The 20900-nt window shown below is 45.6% G+C and overlaps 1 non-coding gene and 1 pseudogene across 1 annotated transcript; both read right to left on the bottom strand.

The window, feature by feature from the left end:
* Positions 1-9195: 9195 nt before the first annotated feature.
* On the bottom strand, positions 9196-9314 carry LOC141267999 (5S ribosomal RNA; annotated as a pseudogene).
* A 942-nt stretch (positions 9315-10256) lies between these two features.
* LOC141267266 (5S ribosomal RNA) lies at positions 10257-10376 on the bottom strand. The gene has a single exon (XR_012321275.1). It is a non-coding gene; the product is annotated as a 5S ribosomal RNA (ribosomal RNA).
* Positions 10377-20900: the final 10524 nt, after the last annotated feature.

Raw genomic sequence — 20900 nt, 5'->3', positions numbered from 1 at the left:
ATCTTCCGTCTTCATGGCCTGCCCCTCCACATCGTGTCGGATCGTGGGGTACAGTTCACCTCACGTTTCTGGAGAGCCACTTGTAAACTGCTAGACGTCACCCTGGACTTCTCTTCCGCTTACCATCCACAGTCTAATGGTCAAGTGGAGCGGATCAATCAGAACCTGACCAGTTACCTCCGGCACTTCGTTAATGCCCATCATTCTGACTGGGTGGATCTCCTACCATGGGCCGAGTTCTCCTATAACAATCATGAGAGCGAATCCTCTTCCAAATCCCCGTTTTTTGTAGTCTTCGGTCAGCATCCTCGGATTCCTTTTCCTGTCTCCACCTCTGTGGACAACCCGGCTGCGGAATCTCTCGTTAGCAAATTTTCCTCCATTTGGGAGAGTACCCGATCCGCACTCCTTCAGTCGTCCGAACGGATGAAAAGACACGCTGACAAAAAACGCCTGGATCCTCCACAATTTCGTCCTGGAGATAAAGTCTGGCTCTCGTCTAAATATGTCCGACTCAAGATACCTTCCTATAAGTTAGGGCCTCGGTTCATCGGTCCTCTGGAGGTCATCAGTCAGATCAACCCGGTGGCCTATAAATTGAAACTCCCGGCCAACTTACGGATCCCTAACTCCTTCCATGTATCTCTCCTCAAACCTGTGGTACTTAACTCTTTTTCCAAGTCTACAGGTATGCCTCCTGCTCCGGTTTCTGCTGAGAACGAGTTTGAGGTAGAGAACATTCTTGCCACCAAAAGGGTAAGAGGAAAGACCTTTTTTCTAGTAGATTGGAGGGGGTTTGGTCCTGAGGAGAGAACGTGGGAGCCCCGGGAGAACATCCATGCCCCTCTTATCCTAGCTAAATTTCTGTCTGGCCTAAAAAAGGGGGGGCCTAAAGGGGGGGGTACTGTAGCGCCGGCGTCCCTGCCCTCTGCTAGGCAGGGACGCTGTTCCCCTCCCCTCCCTGCTCCGTGCCCGGCGTCCTCCTCCCGCTCTGCTGGCAGCGCGCGCTCCTTCCCGTCCACTGTACCTTAGGGCGCACACGCGCGCTCTCCCTCCCTCTTAAAGGGGCCGCGCGCGCCGTCCTAAGGAGTCCCCGGCCAATGGCCGGAGGACTTCACCATATATAAGGCACCTCCTCCAAAATGGAGGTGCCCGAGCAATGTTGTTGCACTGTTCACTACTCTGCTTCAGCCCTCAGGTCCCGTTGCCAGTTACCTGCCAGATACCTGCCAGATAGTTGCCAGATTCCTGCCTGATTCCTGCCAGCCTGATATTCAACTACCTGCCTGCTAGCCTGAGGTCCGACGGTCTGCCTTACTACTCCTGTCAGTCTGTCTAAGGACCAGCTTGCCCGCTCACCTGGGAGCGCACATCTGCTACCTGCCTGATAGCCTACCTGGAGGCTCTGCCGTCACGTGCTGTGACCACCTGCCTGTCCAGTGACTCCTGCCCGCTCACCTAGGAGCGCTCATCTGTTGCCAGTCTGCTAGCCTACCTGGAGGCTCTGCCGTCACGTGCTGTGACCACCCGCCTGTCCAGAGACTTCTGCCCGCTCACCTGGGAGCGCTCATCTGCCGCCTGTCTGTTGGTCTTCCTGGGAGCTCCGCCGTCACATGCTGTGACCACCCGTTTACCCAGAGACTCTCGCCTGCTCACCTGGGAGCTCACGTCTACCATCAGCCGCCACAGGTCGTACCAACCCTTTACCCAGAGACTGCCCCGGTCACTTGCCGTGACCATCTGCCCGTTCACCCAGAGACTGCCCCGGTCACTTGCCGTGACCATCTGCCCGTTCATTCAGAGACTGCCCCGGTCACTTGCCGTGACCTCCAGCCCGTTCACTCAGAGACTGTCCTGGTCACCTGCTGTGACCTCCTGCCCGTCTTCCCTGGTCACCACCCGCTCCCTTACAAGGACTGCCCTCTTGTATAGTAGCTCAGAGGTTCCGCCTCCCAGACCCGTTACAATTATCTACATATATATATTTCTATATTTCTTTAATAATTATTATTTCTTGGTTTAACTAATAGTGGATAAGGGCAACCACACATCAAAATGGTTTACAAAGCAAATTTATATTTAGAATAATTTTCCACATGATAATATTCTTGAATAACTATAATATTATTTTTAATGGTTACCTAAATAGGTACACACCTCTCTTTAGTCAAATCTATGCTACTCATCGATATGAAATTTATGCACAATATTTCTAGAAGAATAATTATTTTTAATTTGGTTCTGATATATACATAAATTTTATAAAATAATATTTTTGGTATTAACCCCTTAATAACATCTGACGTACTAATACGCGTCTGTGCCCTGGGACTTAAGAGCCAGACCCGTATTAGTACGTCATCGCGATCGCGCGCGCACACAGGCTGTGCGGGCGCGATCGCCTCCGGGTGTCAGCTGATTGTCACAGCTGACACCCGGTACTATGTGCAGGGAGTGGTCCTGCACCGCTCCCAGCACATTAACCCCCGCGATGCTGCGATCGAAGTCGATCGCGGCATTGCGGGGGCAAGGGGAGGTGATCGGCGATACTCACCTCCTCTTCCGGCTTCCAGCGCAGTCTGAAAAGGCTTCCCGGGTGTTGCCATGACGACCCGATGTCGTCATGACAACATCCGGGTCACCAGAGAGCAGGAAGATTGCTTGGACATGCGCAGTGCATCTCCAAGCAATCTTCACACTGTGCACTTCTGACAGTCTTCATGGCATAGGGATGGTGCTCCATTCCTGTGCCATGCAGGCGATCAGAAAAAAAAAGTGAAAGTCCCAGAGTGGGACAAAGTAATAAAGTGTATAAACTGTGTGAAAGTGGAAAAAAAAAAAATGTGCAAAAATATTATAAAAAAATAAAAAAAATAATACACCAAAAATAAAAATATAATGTACCCATCAATAAATATTATTATAAAAAAACTAAAAAAAAACCAATAAAAGTACACATATTTGGTATCGCCGCGTCCGGAACAACCTGACCTATAAAACTGTCCCACTAGTTAACCCCTTCAGTGAACACGGTAAAAAAAAAAAAAACGAAGCAAAAAACAATGCTTTATCACCATACCGCCAAACAAAAAGTGGAATAACACGCGATCAAAAAGACGCATATAAATAAAAATGATACCGCTGAAAATGTCATCTCGTTCTGCAAAAAACAAGCCACCATGCAGCTCCATCAGCCGAAAAATAAAAAAGTTATAGCTCTCAGAATAAAGCGATACTAAAAAATATTTTTTTCTATAAAATAGCTTTTATTGTGTATAAGCGCCAAAACATAGAAAAATGATACAAATGTGGTACCGCTGTAAATGTACTGACCCGAAGAATAAAGCTACCTCATCAATTTTACCACACGCGGAACAGAATAAAAACAAAAAAAAAAAAATTCCTGAATTGTTGGTTTTTGTTTTTTCTGCCTCCCAAAAATCGGAATAGAAAGCGATCAAAAAATGTCACGTGCCTGAAAATGGCACCAATAACAACGTCAAGTCATCCCGCAAAAAACGAGCCGTCACATGACTGTCTGCCAAAATCTGGAAAAATTATAGCTCTCAAAATATGGCGATGCAAAAACTAGATTTTACAAAAAATGCGTCTTTTTGTGTGTGACAGCTGTCAGTCATAAAAACCCCATATGATTCTGGCATTGCTGTAATCACATCGACCCGAAGAATAAAGTCGTCTAATCACTTATACCGCACAAGGAACGGCGTCAAAAATAAACTCTTGGGTTAGGATTGGGCTAGGGTTAGGGCTGGGTTTGGGGCTAGGGTTGTGCTGGGGCTAGGGTTGTGCTGGGGCTAGGGTTGTGCTGGGGCTAGGGTTGTGCTAGGGCTAGGGCTGGGGTTGGGATTTTTTTCAAAAGTAAGAAAAAAAGATGACGATATGGCGACTAGTGTTGAGAGCAAGTGCTCGCTACTTGAGTTTACATCGGGTGCTCTGGTATGCATTGAGTATCGTGGGTATTTGAGTGACATGCTCGAGTCTCTGCCCCATATGCTTTGCGGCCAAAAAACTTTACGGGGATTGCCTGCCATGCACGAGCGATCCCCACATGTTTTTTTTTGGGTGTCTAATAACCGTGAAACATGCGGAGCAGGGACTCGAGCATGTCACTCGAGCACACGCTGTACATGGTGCATACCTGAGTACCCGATGCAAACTCAAGTAGCGAGCACTTGCGCTCAAGAATAATGACAACTTATTCAATATGATGACCTAATGTAAACAAATTCTGTGCCATACCTCTGGGTTCAAAATGTTCACTATACACCTTAATAAAATCCTTGAGGGGTATAGTTTGGACACTTGTGGGGGAGCTCCACTGTTTAGGCACATCACGGGCTCTCCAAACGCGACATGGTGTCCGCTAACAAATTGAATGGAAAATCGGCTCAAATTGTTAGCGGACACCACATTTGCGTTTGGAAAGCCCGTCTGTGCCCAAACTTTGGAGCTCCCCCACAAGTGACCCCATTTTGGAAACTAGACCCCCCAAGGCACCTTTCTAGATGCATAGTGAGCACTTGGAACCCCCAGGTGCTTCACAAATTGATTCGTAATAATGAAAAAGTGAAAAAAAAAACACTTTTTCATTTTTATGAATCAATTTGTGAAGCACCTGGGGTTCCAAGTGCTCACTATGAATCTAGATAGGTGCCTTGGGGGGTCTAGTTTCCAAAATGGGGTCACTTGTGGGGGAGCTCCAATGTTTGGGCACGCAGGGACTCTCTAAATGCAACATGGTATCCGCTAACAAATTGAATGGAAAATCGGCTCAAATTGTTAGCGGACACCACATTGCGTTTGGAGAGCCCCTCTGTGCCCAAACTTTGGAGCTCCCCCACAAGTGACCCCATTTTGGAAACTAGACCCCCCAAGGCACCTATCTAGATGCATAGTGAGCACTTGGAACCCCCAGGTACTTCACAAATTGATTCGTAATAATGAAAAAGTGAAAAAAAAAACACTTTTTCATTTTTCTGAATCAATTTGTGAAGCACCTGGGGTTCCAAGTGCTCACTATGAATCTAGATAGGTGCCTTGGGGGGTTTAGTTTCCAAAATGGGGTCACTTGTGGGGGAGCTCCAATGTTTGGGCACACAGGGACTCTCCAAATGCAACATGATATCCGCTAACAAATTGTCGGCTCAAATTGTTAGCGGATATCATGTTGCATTTGGAGAGTCCCTGTGTGCCCAAACATTGGAGCTCCCCCACAAGTAAACCCATTTTGGAAACTAGACCCCCCAAGGCACCTATCTAGATGAATAGTGAGCACTTGGATCCCCAGGTGCTTCACAAATTGATTCGTAAAAATGAAAAAGTGTTTTTTTTTTCACTTTTTCATTATTACGAATCAATTTGTGAAGCACCTTGGGGTTCCAAGTGCTCACTATGCATCTAGAAAGGTGCCTTGGGGGGTCTAGTTTCCAAAATGGGGTCACTTGTGGGGGAGCTCCAAAGTTTGGGCACAGAGGGGCTCTCCAAACGCAATGTGGTGTCCGCTAACAATTTGAGCCGATTTTCCATTCAATTTGTTAGCGGATACCATGTTGCATTTAGAGAGTCCCTGTGTGCCCAAACATTGGAGCTCCCCCACAAGTGACCCCATTTTGGAAACTAGACCCCCCAAGGCACCTATCTAGATTCATAGTGAGCACTTGGAACCCCTAGGTGCTTCACAAATTGATTCGTAAAAATGAAAAAGTGTTTTTTTTTTCACTTTTTCATTATTACGAATCAATTTGTGAAGCACCTGGGGGTTCCAAGTGCTCACTATGCATCTAGAAAGGTGCCTTGGGGGGTCTAGTTTTCAAAATGGGGTCACTTGTGGGGGAGCTCTAAAGTTTGGGCACAGAGGGGCTTTCCAAACGCAATGTGGTGTCCGCTAACAATTTGAGCCGATTTTCCATTCAATTTGTTAGCGGATACCATGTTGCATTTAGAGAGTCCCTGTGTGCCCAAACATTGGAGCTCCCCCACAAGTGACCCCATTTTGGAAACTAGACCCCCCAAGGCACCTATCTACATGCATAGTGAGCACTTGGAACCCCTAGGTGCTTCACAAATTGATTCGTAAAAATGAAAAAGTGTTTTTTTTTTTCACTTTTTCATTATTACGAATCAATTTGTGAAGCACCTGGGGGTTCCAAGTGCTCACTATGCATCTAGTAAGGTGCCTTGGGGGGTCTAGTTTCCAAAATGGGGTCACTTGTGGGGGAGCTCCAAAGTTTGGGCACAGAGGGGCTTTCCAAACGCAATGTGGTGTCCGCTAACAATTTGAGCCGATTTTCCATTCAATTTGTTAGCGGATACCATGTTGCATTTAGAGAGTCCCTGTGTGCCCAAACATTGGAGCTCCCCCACAAGTGACCCCATTTTGGAAACTAGACCCCCCAAGGCACCTTTCTAGATGCATAGTGAGCACATGGAACCCCTAGGTGCTTCACAAATTGATTCGTAAAAATGAAAAAGTGTTTTTTTTTTCACTTTTTCATTATTACAAATCAATTTGTGAAGCACCTGGGGGTTCCAAGTGCTCACTATGCATCTATAAAGGTGCCTTGGGGGGTCTAGTTTCCAAAATGGGGTCACTTGTGGGGGAGCTCCAATGTTTGGGCGCACAGGGGCTCTCTAAACGCAACATGGTGTCCGCTAATTATTCAAGCAAATTTTACAATCAAAAAGTCAAATGGCGCTCCTTCCCTTCCGAGCCCTACAGTGCGCCCAAACAGTGTTTTTTCCCCAAATATTGGGTATCTGCGTGCCCAGGGGAAATTGCACAACAAATTTTGCGGTCCAATTTTTCCTGTTACCCCTGTGAAAATAAAAAAAATTCGGTCTAAAGTAACATTTTTGTGAAAAAAGTTAAATGTTCATTTTTTTCTTCCACATTCAAAAAATTCCTATGAAGCACCTGAAGGGTTAATAAAGTTCTTGAATGTGGTTTTGAGCACCTTGAGGGGTGCAATTTTTAGAATGGTGTCACTTTTGAGTATTTTCTGTCACAAAGACCTCTCAAAGTGACTTCAAATGTGATGTGGTCCCTAAAAAAATGGTTTTGTAAATTTTGTTGGAAAAATGAGAAATCGCTGGTCGACTTTTAACCCTTATAGCTCCCTAACAAAAAAAAATTTTGGTTCCAAAATTGTGCTGATGTAAAGTAGACATGTGGGAAATGTTATTTATTAACTCTTGTGTGACATATCGCTCTGATTTCAGGGCTTAAAAATTCAAATTTTGAAAATTGCAAAATTTTCAAAATTTTCACCAAATTTCCGTTTTTTTCACAAATAAACGCAAGTGATATCGAAGAAATTTTTCCAAAATCATGAAGTACAATATGTCACGAAAAAACTTTCTCAGAATCAGGGGGATCCGTTGAAGCATTCCAGAGTAATTACCTCATAAAGTGACAGTGGTCAGAATTGTAAAAATTGGCCCGGTCATTAACGTGCAAACCACCCGCGGGGCTTAAGGGGTTAAGGGGGAAAATGTGTTTTTGATCCTGATTACATAATCACTTTTGATCAATACTTATTTTCCACACATTTTAATAAAGAAGAAATAATAATAAGGTACTATGGTATAATTAAGAAGTGTATTACATGAAAAGTTGCATAATTTAATATTTTTTGGTGGTACAAGGTTATGACAAATATGAAATCATCCAGATAATGGAGATATAAGGGTATTTTTTATGGAGAATATAATTACTCTGCATTTGTCATTAAAATTTAAAGGCCTTATTTTTATTTTTATTCTTATTTTTACTCTTAATTTTATTTTTCATTTTTAAAATTTTATTCTTACTTTATACTTCTTATTTTTCTATTTTTCCATTTTTTTATTCTCATTTGATTTTATTTGAGTTCAATATCTCAATTGAGAAAACACATTAATATTTAATAAAGTAATGTCTAATACAAGAGTATTGCTTCATTAAATATATATTGCTAAGGAAAAAAATGTTTACATTTTCTGAGTAAACACAACAATTCATTCATTCATTTATTCATTCATTCATTCATTCATACATTCATATATTTATTCATTTTGGTTCAGGAGTAAACATTCTTTGATATTATTGGTTTAATAAAGATATTAAAACTTGTTTTTTCAAAATACACTGACACCTATGGGTTGGAAAAGGTAATTACACCTATGACATAAAAATGTTCTATCATATGGAGAACTTGATTGATAATGAATTATTATCTATTATTGTTTATTATTCCAAACATAATTTATTTTAATATTTTGATAATAATTAGATACTTTGAAGTCTGGCTGCCGGATGGCCTTTCCAGTGTTCAGCAAGACCAGGTCCTTTTGTGCTTTCCCTTCTCTTCAATTTTTTTGCTGGCTTCCTTAAAAGGTCTTGCAGACAGAAGGCCCCACTCAGAGCCGCTGAGCTCACTGATCGGCTGCAGTGCTGTCGACGGAACGTCAGCTTCACGGCCAATGCCACAGGCCGGGAGCAGAGGCGAGACTCACCGGTAGACCCGGGTAGGGTGAGTAGAGCGCGGTTAGTTGCTTTCTAATAGCCTGCAGCCGGGGATTAACTTTTAATGAAAGGGAACAATCCCTTTGACTGTCTGCAGCGCGCCACACCTAGGAAGCGCACTCTCACACACAAGCCAGCATGCACACGTGCTCGCACGTGACAACACCCCCTATCTGCCCCTACAACCTCTCCGTCACCATGCGTCAGACTCTCCTGCCTGTTTTATGATTTTAGAGCCCTAGCAGGAATCACCCCCCCCTCCCCAATTCCTTCCGCACCTTCCTTGCACTGAGGTTAGCTCTTTGTCAGCCGTCTGGCTTGGTTACACAAGCTTCTTTGCAGAGAAACATGTTACTTCTGCAGGCCCTCTCTAGGCGGCCGTCATCCAAAACCTTCCCTGGGCACCTACTGAAAGCCTGGCCCCTTCACGGCCCCGGGTGCTTTTAACGCCATCATTTCCACACGGCGAGCTGCGGAGTCAATAAACACTCCTAGCCGTAGCAAGGAGCTCGGTGTCAGGCCCGCGTGAAAGCGGCGGGGTAGCGTACTTAGCTGCCAACTGGCTCACAGGCCTTGGGGCTTCTATCATCTAAGTTACTTAAGGTCGGTGTCCGGCAAGGCGCCGTTCCATGCTAGCCGAGCTGGGCAGTAGGGCAAAACATCAACAAAATGGTCTACAGCACTCGATGCTCCCAGGAGGTCTCCCATCCAAGTACTGTCCAAGCCCAGCCCTGTTTAGCTTCCGAGATCAGACGAGATCAGGCATGTTCAGGGTAGTGTGACCATAGGCAGAGACAAGCCTCTCACTTGCTGCTTTTCTACTTTGACGTCTGGCTGCCGGCTGCCCTTTCCAGTGCTCTGCAAGACCAGGTCCTTTTGTGCTTTCCCTTCTCTTCAATTTTTTTGCTGGCTTCCTTAAAAGGTCGTGTAGACACAAGGCCCCACTCAGAGCCGCTGAGCTCACTGATCGGCTGCAGCGCAGTCGACGGAACGTCAGCTTCACGGCCAATGCCACAGGCCGGGAGCAGAGGCGAGACTCACCGGTAGACCTGGGTAGGGTGAGTAGAGCGCGGTTAGTTGCTTTCTAATAGGCTGCAGCCGGGGATTAACTTTTAACGAAAGGGAACAATACCTTTGACTGTCTGCAGCGCGCCACACCTAGGAAGCGCACTCTCACACACAAGCCAGCATGCACATGTGCTCGCACGTGACAACACCCCCTATCTGCCCCTACAACCTCTACGTCACCATGCGTCAGACTCTCCTGCCTGTTTTATGATTTCAGGGCCCTAGCAGGAATCAACCCCCCCTCCCCAATTCCTTCTGCACCTTCCTTGCCTTTCTTGCACTGAGGTTAGCTCTTTGGCAGCAGTCTGGCTTGGTTACACAAGCTTCTTTGCAGAGAAACATGTTACTTCTGCTGTCCCTCGCTAGGCGGCCGGCATCCAAAACCTTCCCTGGGCACCTGCTGAAAGCCTGGCCCCTTCACGGCCCCAGGTGCTTTTAACGCCATCATTTCCACACGGCGAGCTGCGGAGTCAATAAGCACTCCTAGTCGTGGTAAGGAGCTCGGTGTCAGGCCTGCGTGAAGGGCGGCGGGGTAGCGTACTTAGCTGCCAACTGGCTCAGAGGCCTTGGGGCTTCCATCATCTAAGTTACTTAAGGTCGGTGTCCGGCAAGGCGCTGTTCCATGCTAGCCGAGCTGGGCAGTAGGGCAAAACGTCATCAAAATGGTCTACAGCACCCGGTGTTCCCAGGAGGTCTCCCATTCAAGTACTGTCCAAGCCCAGCCCTGCTTTGCTTCCGAGATCAGACGAGATCAGGCGTATCCAAGGTGGTATGGCCAGTAGACGCTGCTCGATCCATTGCCCGGCCAGCCTTTCTCAGGATCGCTTGATGGCGAGCAATCTGGCCGTGACGGCGCGGGCTCCGAAGGGTTCATGCAAAGGCTGTGCCGTCCCTACAGGTGTGGATTGTTTAGCAGTGATTCACCCGCCGCATCAGGTGTCTTCAAAAATGTCTCGGCGCAGGGTCTCCTGCAGGCTAAACCCTTCATCGCGGTAATGTGACAGAAAGAGCAAGCTGGACCCGTAACTTGGGGGCGGAGCGAGACGTCCAGGGGTGAATGAAAGAAGAGGGTGAGATGGTTGCCAGTGACTTTGAGCTGCTCTTCAGGGGGGAGGGTCGTGTTGCCTGCAAAGGTCTTCTGCTTGGGGTTACCGGTGGTTGCCTCCAGCCACCCGGGAGACGCTGGTCCTGGTGAAAAGGAGCCTAGTATTAAAATTAAATAAGCAACAATGCTGGAGGCCCACGGTGATCAGAAGGATGCTGGTATTTTGCAGAGATGAAATAGCGCAAGAGAGAAAGCAAATGAAAAAAAGAAAAGAGAATGAATGTGTGCACTTGTGAAAGGGAATGGAAAAAGGCATAGAAGAGAGTGCCCCCTGCTGGTGGAAGGAAGGAAAAAGCAAAAGCCTACAGCACCTGGCATTCCCAGGCGGTCTCTGTTAAATGGTTAATTATGGAAATTCATTTGGAATGTTAATCGATAATCATTTTTCTGAGTTCTATGCCTCAGCCATCGTGTCTAGTTGACATGCGCTATTTGTGTGTGTATTTTTGGTTCACTACCATATGTAGAACAGGTGTCCATACGACTGGCTATAAAAGCCCATGGTACAAAAAGGGGGGGCTCTCTTGCTCTGCCCACCCCACAAGACACAGAATCTTCATGCTGAGAAGCAGATGACATGTAGGCCTGGACACATGCTGGACAAAGACATGATTTACCAGCCAGGATCCAAGGAAAGATGGGTGAATCTCAACAATTAAGCTAATTATGGACAAATGGACAATTACTTTATAACTATTTATTGTATGTACCTGCTGCAATCTGATTCTTTTTAATGGACAATCCAAGAATAAATAGATACGTTTTTTTATAAGAATATCGTGATATTGATACTTTGAGAAGTCCTCAGTAGAAAAAAATAATACAGGAAGAGTATTATTTTACAATGGTGTGCCAGCCAGTCCTGTTTTTTTGTTTTTTAAATTAAGTAAGTGAATTTCTTCCGTGAACAAGGGGGGAGTCCTGACGAGCTGAACAGCTGTTGTTCACGTGTCAGTAAATTCACTAGTTTGTCACGAGAAGCAGAAAGGACCTACAGACTGAGGAAAGACAGGAAGCAGAGGTACTAACAAGGAACAGAATCACACAGGAAAAGAATCAGACGAACTGAAGACAGGATGTGCTGATAAAGTGAAGCCAAGTAATCTTAAGGTAAGCAAAATATGGATATAATTTCTTCTTTTGCTAAACAAAGTAATATTAATTTCAAAGTTAATGTAGGAGATGACATTGAAGTTTTGTGGCTCAGTTTGTACAAAGAATGTGAATTGCAGAATTTACAGTTAACTTCTAAATTGGTAAATAGAGACAAACAGAAATTGAGAAATATTCTACAATTGGTAGATTTTTTTCATAGTCTTGTGTTAGAGATTTCTAAGCAGGAAAATAGTGTAGAAGTGTCAGACGGTGATACTGATTCTGACTGTAATGTGGAAAATGAACAAGAAGTAAGACACGTGTCTGTAACTGAAGGTGACCTTGGGTCTGACCAAGAGACGGACATACAGAAACCTGACATGGGAGGAGACATGACTGACATACGAGAAACCGACATACTAGGTGATGTGGGAGGAGACGTGAGTGACGTAGGAGGAACGGACATATAAGAGCCACTAAAAATATCAGAGAATTCTGGAATTACCCAGGCTCAACTCCAAATTAAAATGAGGAAAAATTTGCTGAAATTATACAAAATCATGCCAAAATATGATGTCAAAATCCATGCCTGTAGAAATTCAGAGACATTTGATAGCTTCTCTGATAAGCTTGATTTATCCAATGAGGAGAGGAATCAATTATTTAAAATATGGATTCCTGTGACATTGTCCAGACGTTTACATTTAATGCCCTGTGAAAATGACTCTCCTAATGGATGGGAAAATGATTCGGACAGATTAAGATATTTGATTTATTGTGTCACAAAGGATTTTCCCAACATAGAAGATCTGCAGAAACTAAGGATTGGTAGGAAGGAATGTACATATACATTCATGTCCATGTTTGAACGGTTGTACAAAGCTCTCATTAAAAATGGAAAAGTACAACATATGATAACAACTTTTGTACAAAAATTCAAATTCCTAAATTCAGTTTCCCAAGTTATGGCATCACAAAAAAATTCATTATTTGAATGTGCGCAGATGCTGGATTTTGTTAGAAAACATGAGAATCGTGAAAAGAAAATAAATCAAGCTAAATTTATAAAACCAGGAAAGGTAAAATCTTACCAAAAGCCAATATCAAACTCTCCTAGACTGAGTCATCCCCATAGTGAACTCTATCAAATACGCAGAAGATTTCATATATGTTATAAGTAGTGTTGAGCGATACCTTCCGATATCAGGAAATATCGTATCGGATTGGATCGGGCCGATACCCAAAAAGTATCGGATATCGCCGATTCCGATACCGGAAACCAATGCAAGTCAATGGGACACAAATATCGGAATGAAAATAAACCCTTTCTTTCCTTGTAGGTTAATTCTACATGAAGTAAAACAACTAAGAATAATGTAGAATGACATGAAAAGCCGGCAATTCATCAGCGGCATTCACCGGTACCCGACAATTTACAACAGAAAGAATAGAGCTTCACACATAGATTAGATAGATAGAAACATGTCAGTCACATATATATGAAGTACAGTGACAGTGTTGCTTACTGTACTTGTCATTTAGTGTAAAGGATTTATTAAAAAAAATATTAGTGTTTTCGTGCACCGTCTCTTTAAAAAAGCCGGCCGGCAATTCAGCATCTGTACCCGACAATTTATAACAGACAGAATAGAGCTTCACACATAGATTAGATAGATAGAAACATGTCAGTCACATATATAAGAAGTACAGTGACAGTGTTGCTTACAGAACTTGTCATTTAGTGTAAAGGATTTATTTAAAAAAATAATAGTGTTTTCATGCACCGTCTCTTTAAGAAAGCCGGCCGGCAATTCAGCATCTGTACCCGACAATTTAGAATAGAAGGAATAGAGAATCACACATAGATTAGATAGATAGAAACATGTCAGTCACATATATATGAAGTACAGTGACAGTGTTGCTTACTGTACTTGTCATTTAGTGTAAAGGATTTATTAAAAAAAATATTAGTGTTTTCGTGCACCGTCTCTTTAAAAAAGCCGGCCGGCAATTCAGCATCTGTACCCGACAATTTATAACAGACAGAATAGAGCTTCACACATAGATTAGATAGATAGAAACATGTCAGTCACATATATATGAAGTACAGTGACAGTGTTGCTTACAGAACTTGTCATTTAGTGTAAAGGATTTATTTAAAAAAATAATAGTGTTTTCATGCACCGTCTCTTTAAGAAAGCCGGCCGGCAATTCAGCATCTGTACCCGACAATTTAGAATAGAAGGAATAGAGAATCACACATAGATTAGATAGATAGAAACATGTCAGTCACATATATATGAAGTACAGTGACAGTGTTGATTACTGTACTTGTCATTTAGTGTTAAAATAAAGGATTTATTTAAAAAAAAATTGGCGTGGGGTTCCCCTTAATTTTAGGCTCTAGCGGAGGTTAAGCAGACAGCTGGGGCAAATGTTTGAAGCCTGGGAAGGGGGTAATACCCACGGAGCTTCCCAGGCTACTAATATCAGCCCCCAGCTGAATACCTAGCCTTTACTAGCTATTAAAATGGGGGACCCCCCCAAAAAAATGACGTGGGGTCCCCCCTAATTTAATAGCTAGCACAGGCTAGGCAGACAGCTGGGGGCTGATATTAATAGCCCAGGAAGGGTGCCATGAATATTGGCCCCCTCCCAGGCTAGAAACACCAGCCGTCAGCCGCCCCAGAAATGGCGCATCCATAGGATGCGCCAATTCTGGCACTTAGCCTCGCTCTTCCACGCTGCCCTGGTGCGGTGGCAGGGGGTAATAGGGTTGGGGTTGATGTCAGCTTATAATGCCAGCTGACATCAAGCCCAGGTTAGTAATGGAGAGGCGTCTATAAGACACCCCCATTACTAACCCCATAGTCAAAGTTAAAAGAAAACACAAACACCCAGAGTAAAGTCCTTTAATTGAAATAAAGACACAATTCTTTATTGTTCTAAATTAAACCATACTTACCATCACGCCCATTCCAGCTGAAGCCAACGATCTCCTGCAATAAAAGAAAAATAATAAAGCAACCTCATCCTTACCTTTCGATGGTTCCCAGGACAGCTCCAGCTCTGCTACATCGAGATGACAGGCTGGACCGCAGCAGAAAGCTGCCATCCAGCCTGTCATCCCGCAGACACTGAGAAGCGCAGGCATGCTTGCGCTCCTCAGTGTCTCTCTGTGACGTCATCCAGATGAGCCGAGTTCATGTCCAATGAACTCAGCTCACCTCATGCACGTCACTGACAGCGTGGGAAAATTCTCCTGCACTCAGCGCTTCAGCGTGAGAATTCTCCCACGCTGTCAGTGACATACATGAGGTGAGGTCATGTCCAATGAACTCAGCTCACCTCATGCACGTCACTGACAGCGTGGGAAAATTCTCACGCTGAAGTGCTGAGTGCAGGAGAATTTTCCCACGCTGTCAGTGACGTACATGAAGTGAGCGGAGTTCATTGGACATGACCTCGGCTCATCTGGATGCCGTCACAGCCAGACACTGAGGAGTGGAAGTATGCCTGCGCTTCTCAGTGTCTGCGGGATGACAGGATGGATGGCAGCGTTCTGCTGCGGTCCAGCCTGTCATCTCGATGTAGCAGAGCTGAAGCTGTCGTGGGAGCCATGGAAAGGTAAGGATGAGGTTGCTTTATTATTTTACTTTTATTGCAGGAGATCGTTGGCTTCAGCTGGAATGGGCGTGATGGTAAGTATGGTTTAATTTAGAACAATAAAGAATTGTGTGTTTATTTCAATTAAAGGACTTTTTTCTGGGTGTTGTGTTTTTTTAAATACTTTACTAGAAATTCATGGTGGTCATGTCTAATATTGGCGTGACCCCATGAATTTTGGGCTTAGGGCCAGCTGATAATGCCAAGCTGGCCTTAACCCCTTTATTACCCAGTGAGCCACCGCACCAGGGCCCTGGATGAGTTGGGTACAGCGCCAGAAGATGGCGCTTCTATGAACGCGCCATTTTCTGGGGCGGCTGCGGACTGCAATTTGCAGCGGGGGTGGCCCAGAAAGCTTGGGTCTCCCTGCGCTGCGGATTCCAGCCCCCAGCTGCCTAGTTGTATCTGGCTGGGCACAAAAATAGGGCGAAGCCCCACGCATTTTTTTTTAAAATTATTTCATGAAATTCATGGAATAATTAAGAAAAAAAGGGCTTCCCTATATTGTTGTGTCCAACCAGGTACAAATAGGCAGCTGGTGGTTGGGGGCAGCCCATTCCTGCCTGCTGTACCTGGCTGGACACAAATATAGTGCGAAGCCCCACGTCAATTTTTTTTTAATTATTTCATGAAATAATTTTTTTAAAAAAGGGCTTCCCTATATTGTTGTGTCCGGCCAGGTACAAATAGGCAGCTGGTGGTTGGGGGCAGCCTGTTCCTGCCTGCTGTACCTGGCTGGACACAAATATAGGGCGAAGCCCCACGTCAATTTTTTTTAAAATAAGTCCTTTATTTTAACACTAAATGACATTTGAGGAGTTAATAAAGATGCAGTCCCTAAATTATTATTTATTTTTTAATTAATTTTTCCCAAAACTTTTGACGTGGGCTTCGCCATATTTTTGTATGCCAGCCAGGTACAGCATCCAGCTTCTATGAACGCGCCATTTTCCGGGGTGGCTGCGCACTGCAATTTTCAGCGGGGGGAGGGGGGGGGCAGAAAGCTTGGGCCTCCCTGCGCTGCAGATTCCATCCCCCAGCTGCCTAGTTGTACCTGGCTGGACACAAAAATAGGGAGAAGCTTCACGTATTTTTTTTTTTTAATTATTTCATGAAATTCATGAAATAATTAAGAAAAAAAGGGCTTCCCTATATTGTTGTGTCCAACCAGGTACAAATAGGCAGCTGGTGGTTGGGGGCAGCCCGTTCCTGCCTGCTGTACCTGGCTGGACACAAATATAGTGCGAAGCCCCACGTCAATTTTTTTTAAATCATTTCAGGAAATTCATGAAATAATTTAAAAAAATTGATGTGGGGCTTCGCCCTATATTTGTGTCCAGTCAGGTACAGCAGGCAGGAACGGGCTGCCCCCAACCACCAGCAGCCTATTTGTACCTAGCCGGACACAACAATATAGGGAAGCCCTTTTTTTCTGAATTATTCCATGAATTTCATGAATTTTAAAAAAAAAAAAACGTGGAGCTTCGCCCTATTTTTGTGTCCAGCCAGGTACAACTAGGCAGCTGGGGGCTGGAATCTGCAGCGCAGGGAGGCCCAAGCTTTCTGGGCCCCACCCGCTGCAAATTGCAGTCCGCAGCCGCCCCGGAAAATGGCGCGTTCATAGAAGCGCCATCTTCTGGCGCTGTACCCAACTCATCCAGGGCCCTGATGCGGTGGCTCACTGGGTAATAAAGGGGTTAAGGCCAGCTTGGCATTATCAGCTGGCCCTAAGCCCGAAATTCATGGGGTCACGCCAATATTAGACATGACCACCATGAATTTCTAGTAAAGTATTTAAAAAAAACACAAACACCCAGAAAAAAGTCCTTTAATTGAAATAAACACACAATTCTTTATTGTTCTAAATTAAACCATACTTACCATCACGCCCATTCCAGCTGAAGCCAACGATCTCCTGCAATAAAAGAAAAATAATAAAGCAACCTCATCCTTACCTTTCCATGGCTCCCACGACGGCTCCAGCTCTGCTACATCGAGATGACAGGCTGGACCGCAGCAGAACGCTGCCATCCAGCCTGTCATCCCGCAGACACTGAGAAGCGCAGGCATACTTCCACTCCTCAGTGTCTGGCTGTGACGGCATCCAGATGAGCCGACAATGAACTCGGCTCACCTCATGTACGTCACTGACAGCGTGGGAGAATTCTCCTGCACTCAGCGCTTCAGCGTGAGAATTTTCCCACGCTGTCAGTGACGTGCATGAGGTGAGGTCATGTCCCATGAACTCGGCGCACCTCATGCACGTCACTGACAGCGTGGGAGAATTCTCACGCTGAAGCGCTGAGTGCAGGAGAATTTTCCCACGCTGTCAGTGACGTGCATGAGGTGAGCTGAGTTCATTGGACATGACCTCGGCTCATCTGGATGACGTCACAGAAAGACACTGAGGAGCGCAAGCATGCCTGCGCTTCTCAGTGTCCGCGGGATGACAGGCTGGATGGCAGCGTTCTGCTGCGGTCCAGCCTGTCATCTCGATGTAGCAGAGCTGAAGCTGTCCTGGGAACCATGGAAAGGTAAGGATGAGGTTGCTTTATTATTTTACTTTTATTGCAGGAGATCGTTGGCTTCAGCTGGAATGGGTGTGGCGGTAAGTATGGTTTAATTTAGAACAATAAAGAATTGTGTCTTTATTTCAATTAAAGGACTTTTTTCTGGGTGTTTGTGTTTTTTTTAAATACTTTACTAGAAATTCATGGCGGTCATGTCTAATATTGGCGTGACCCCATGAATTTCGGGCTTAGGGCCAGCTGATAATGCCAAGCTGGCCTTAACCCCTTTATTACCCAGTGAGCCACCGCACCAGGGCCCTGGATGAGTTGGGTACAGCGCCAGAAGATGGCGCTTCTATGAACGCGCCATTTTCCGGGGCGGCTGCGGACTGCAATTTGCAGCGGGTGGGACCCAGAAAGCTTGGGTCTCCCTGCGCTGCAGATTCCAGCCCCCAGCTGCCTAGTTGTACCTGGCTGGACACAAAAATAGGGCGAAGCGCCACACATTTTTTTTTTTAATTATTTCATGAAATTCATGGAATAATTAAGAAAAAAAGGGCTTCCCTATATTGTTGTGTCCGGCTAGGTACAAATAGGCAGCTGGTGGTTGGGGGCAGCCCGTTCCTGCCTGCTGTACCTGGCTGGACACAATTATAGGGCGAAGCCCCACATAATTTTTTTTTAATTATTTCATGAATTTCCTGAAATAATTAAAAAAAAATTGACGTGGGGCTTCACACTATATTTGTGTCCAGCCAGGTACAGCAGGCAGGAATGGGCTGCCCCCAACCACCAGCTGCCTATTTGTACCTAGCCGGACACAACAATATAGGGAAGCCCTTTTTTTCTTAATTATTCCATGAATTTCATGAAATAATTAAAAAAAAAAAAACGTGGAGCTTCTCCTTATTTTTGTGTCCAGCCAGGTACAACTAGGCAGCTGGGGGATGGAATCTGCAGCGCAGGGAGGCCCAAGCTTTTTGCCCTCCCCCCCCCGCTGAAAATTGCAGTCCGCGGCCGCCCCGGAAAATGGCGCGTTCATAGAAGCTGGATGCTGTACCTGGCTGGCATACAAAAATATGGCGAAGCCCACGTCAAAAGTTTTGGGAAAAATTTATTAAAAAATAAATAATAATTTAGGGACTGCATCTTTATTAAGTCCTCAAATGTCATTTAGTGTTAAAATAAAGGATTTATTTAAAAAAAAAATGGCGTGGGATCCCCCATAATTTTAGTCTCTAGCGGAGGTTAAGCAGACGGCTGGGGCAGATGTTTGAAGCCTGGGAAGGGGGTAAAACCCACGGAGCTTCCCAGGCTACTAATATCAGCCCCCAGCTGAATACCTAGCCTTTACTAGCTATTAAAATGGGGGACCCCCCAAAAAAAAATGACGTGGGGTCCCCTCTATTTTAATAGCTAGCAAAGGCTAGGCAGACAGCTGGGGGCTGATATTAATAGCTCAGGAAGGGTGCCATGAATATTGGCCCCCTCCCAGGCTAGAAACACCAGCCGTCAGCCGCCCCAGAAATGGCGCATCCATAGGATGCGCCAATTCTGGCACTTAGCCTCGCTCTTCCACGCTGCCCTGGTGCGGTGGCAGGGGGTAATAGTGGTGGGGTTCATGTCAGCGCCAGCTGCCATGAAGCCCAGGTTAGTAATGATGGCCGTCTATATGACACCCCCATTACTAACCTACAAAGTGTTAAAAAGAAAAAACACACTACACCCAGAAAAAAATAATTTATTTGAAATAAAACACCATTTTATTTAATTCTTAGTTTACTAAAAAAAAAATAGTTACCTGTCCACGTTCCTGCGCTGATCTCCCATGCACAGCTGTCACATCTGGAGATGGTGACAGCTGTGCATGGCTGCTGTAAGCTCACGCTGCCGGGAACACGTCCGCTCCCGGCAGCGGGAGCCACTGACTGAGGTCACCGGAGTGCATTCAGGCAGCGCAGCTCCGGAGACCTCCTTTACGGCAGTGCTGTACCGTGGGAATTTCTCACGATACAGCAGTGCCGTAAAGGAGCTAACCGGAGCAGCGCTGCCTGAACTCCGGTGAACCCTTACGGCCCCGTCATTCTAGCGGCGGCAGCGGTTCAGAGCGGTCACATTCTATGTGGCTGCTCTGAACTGGAGATCTTCGTGGGACACTCGTGGACTGCTACGGAGGGGTAAGGATAAGGTTGTGGTTTATTATTTTATATTTTATTACAGGAGATCGATGGCTTCGGGGAATTAGGTGTCTTGGTGAGTATAGGTGTAGTTTTTTATTTTTTACTTTATTTTAGGTGGCGATCGGCGGGGACAGGTAATGTATGAACTAATTTCTTTTAGGTAACCACTGGCCACCAATGACATGTATCTAACATTTATTGGGGACACAGTAGGGCAATTTAAATAGCAGGATCAGGCTGATGGGAACTACTGCTCCCATCGAGCTGATCCTGCTGGCAGGAGTGGACGGGGGACAGACATAGGCCGATGGGAGTAGTAGTGTCACATCGGCCTATGTCTGCCCGCACACACACCCGCACACATCGCACAGACACCGCACACACACCCCGCACACATCGCACAGACACCCCGCACACACACCCCGCACACACACCCGCACACACACACACCCGCACACATCGCACAGACACCGCACACACACCCCGCACACATCGCACAGACACCCCGCACACACACCCCGCACACACACCCCGCACACACACACACCCGCACACACACACCCCGCACACACACACCCCGCACACACACTAATCATGACGGGTCCGGGAGGTGAGGCTGACCTGTGCGGCCGTGGGAAAGTTGATGTGAGTTCATGCAGTCAAGCATGAACTCACATGAACCCTCTGAGGGCACCGCGGCTACTTCAAATGAACAGCTGATCGGCATCACCTGATACCTCAGCTGTTCATTT

This window comes from Phyllobates terribilis, unplaced genomic scaffold (assembly GCF_046119375.1).
Source record: "Phyllobates terribilis strain yellow unplaced genomic scaffold, ASM4611937v1 Scaffold_4__5_contigs__length_816908805, whole genome shotgun sequence".
NCBI lineage: Eukaryota > Metazoa > Chordata > Amphibia > Anura > Dendrobatidae > Phyllobates > Phyllobates terribilis.
This window is presented reverse-complemented; position numbering and strand designations above follow the sequence as displayed.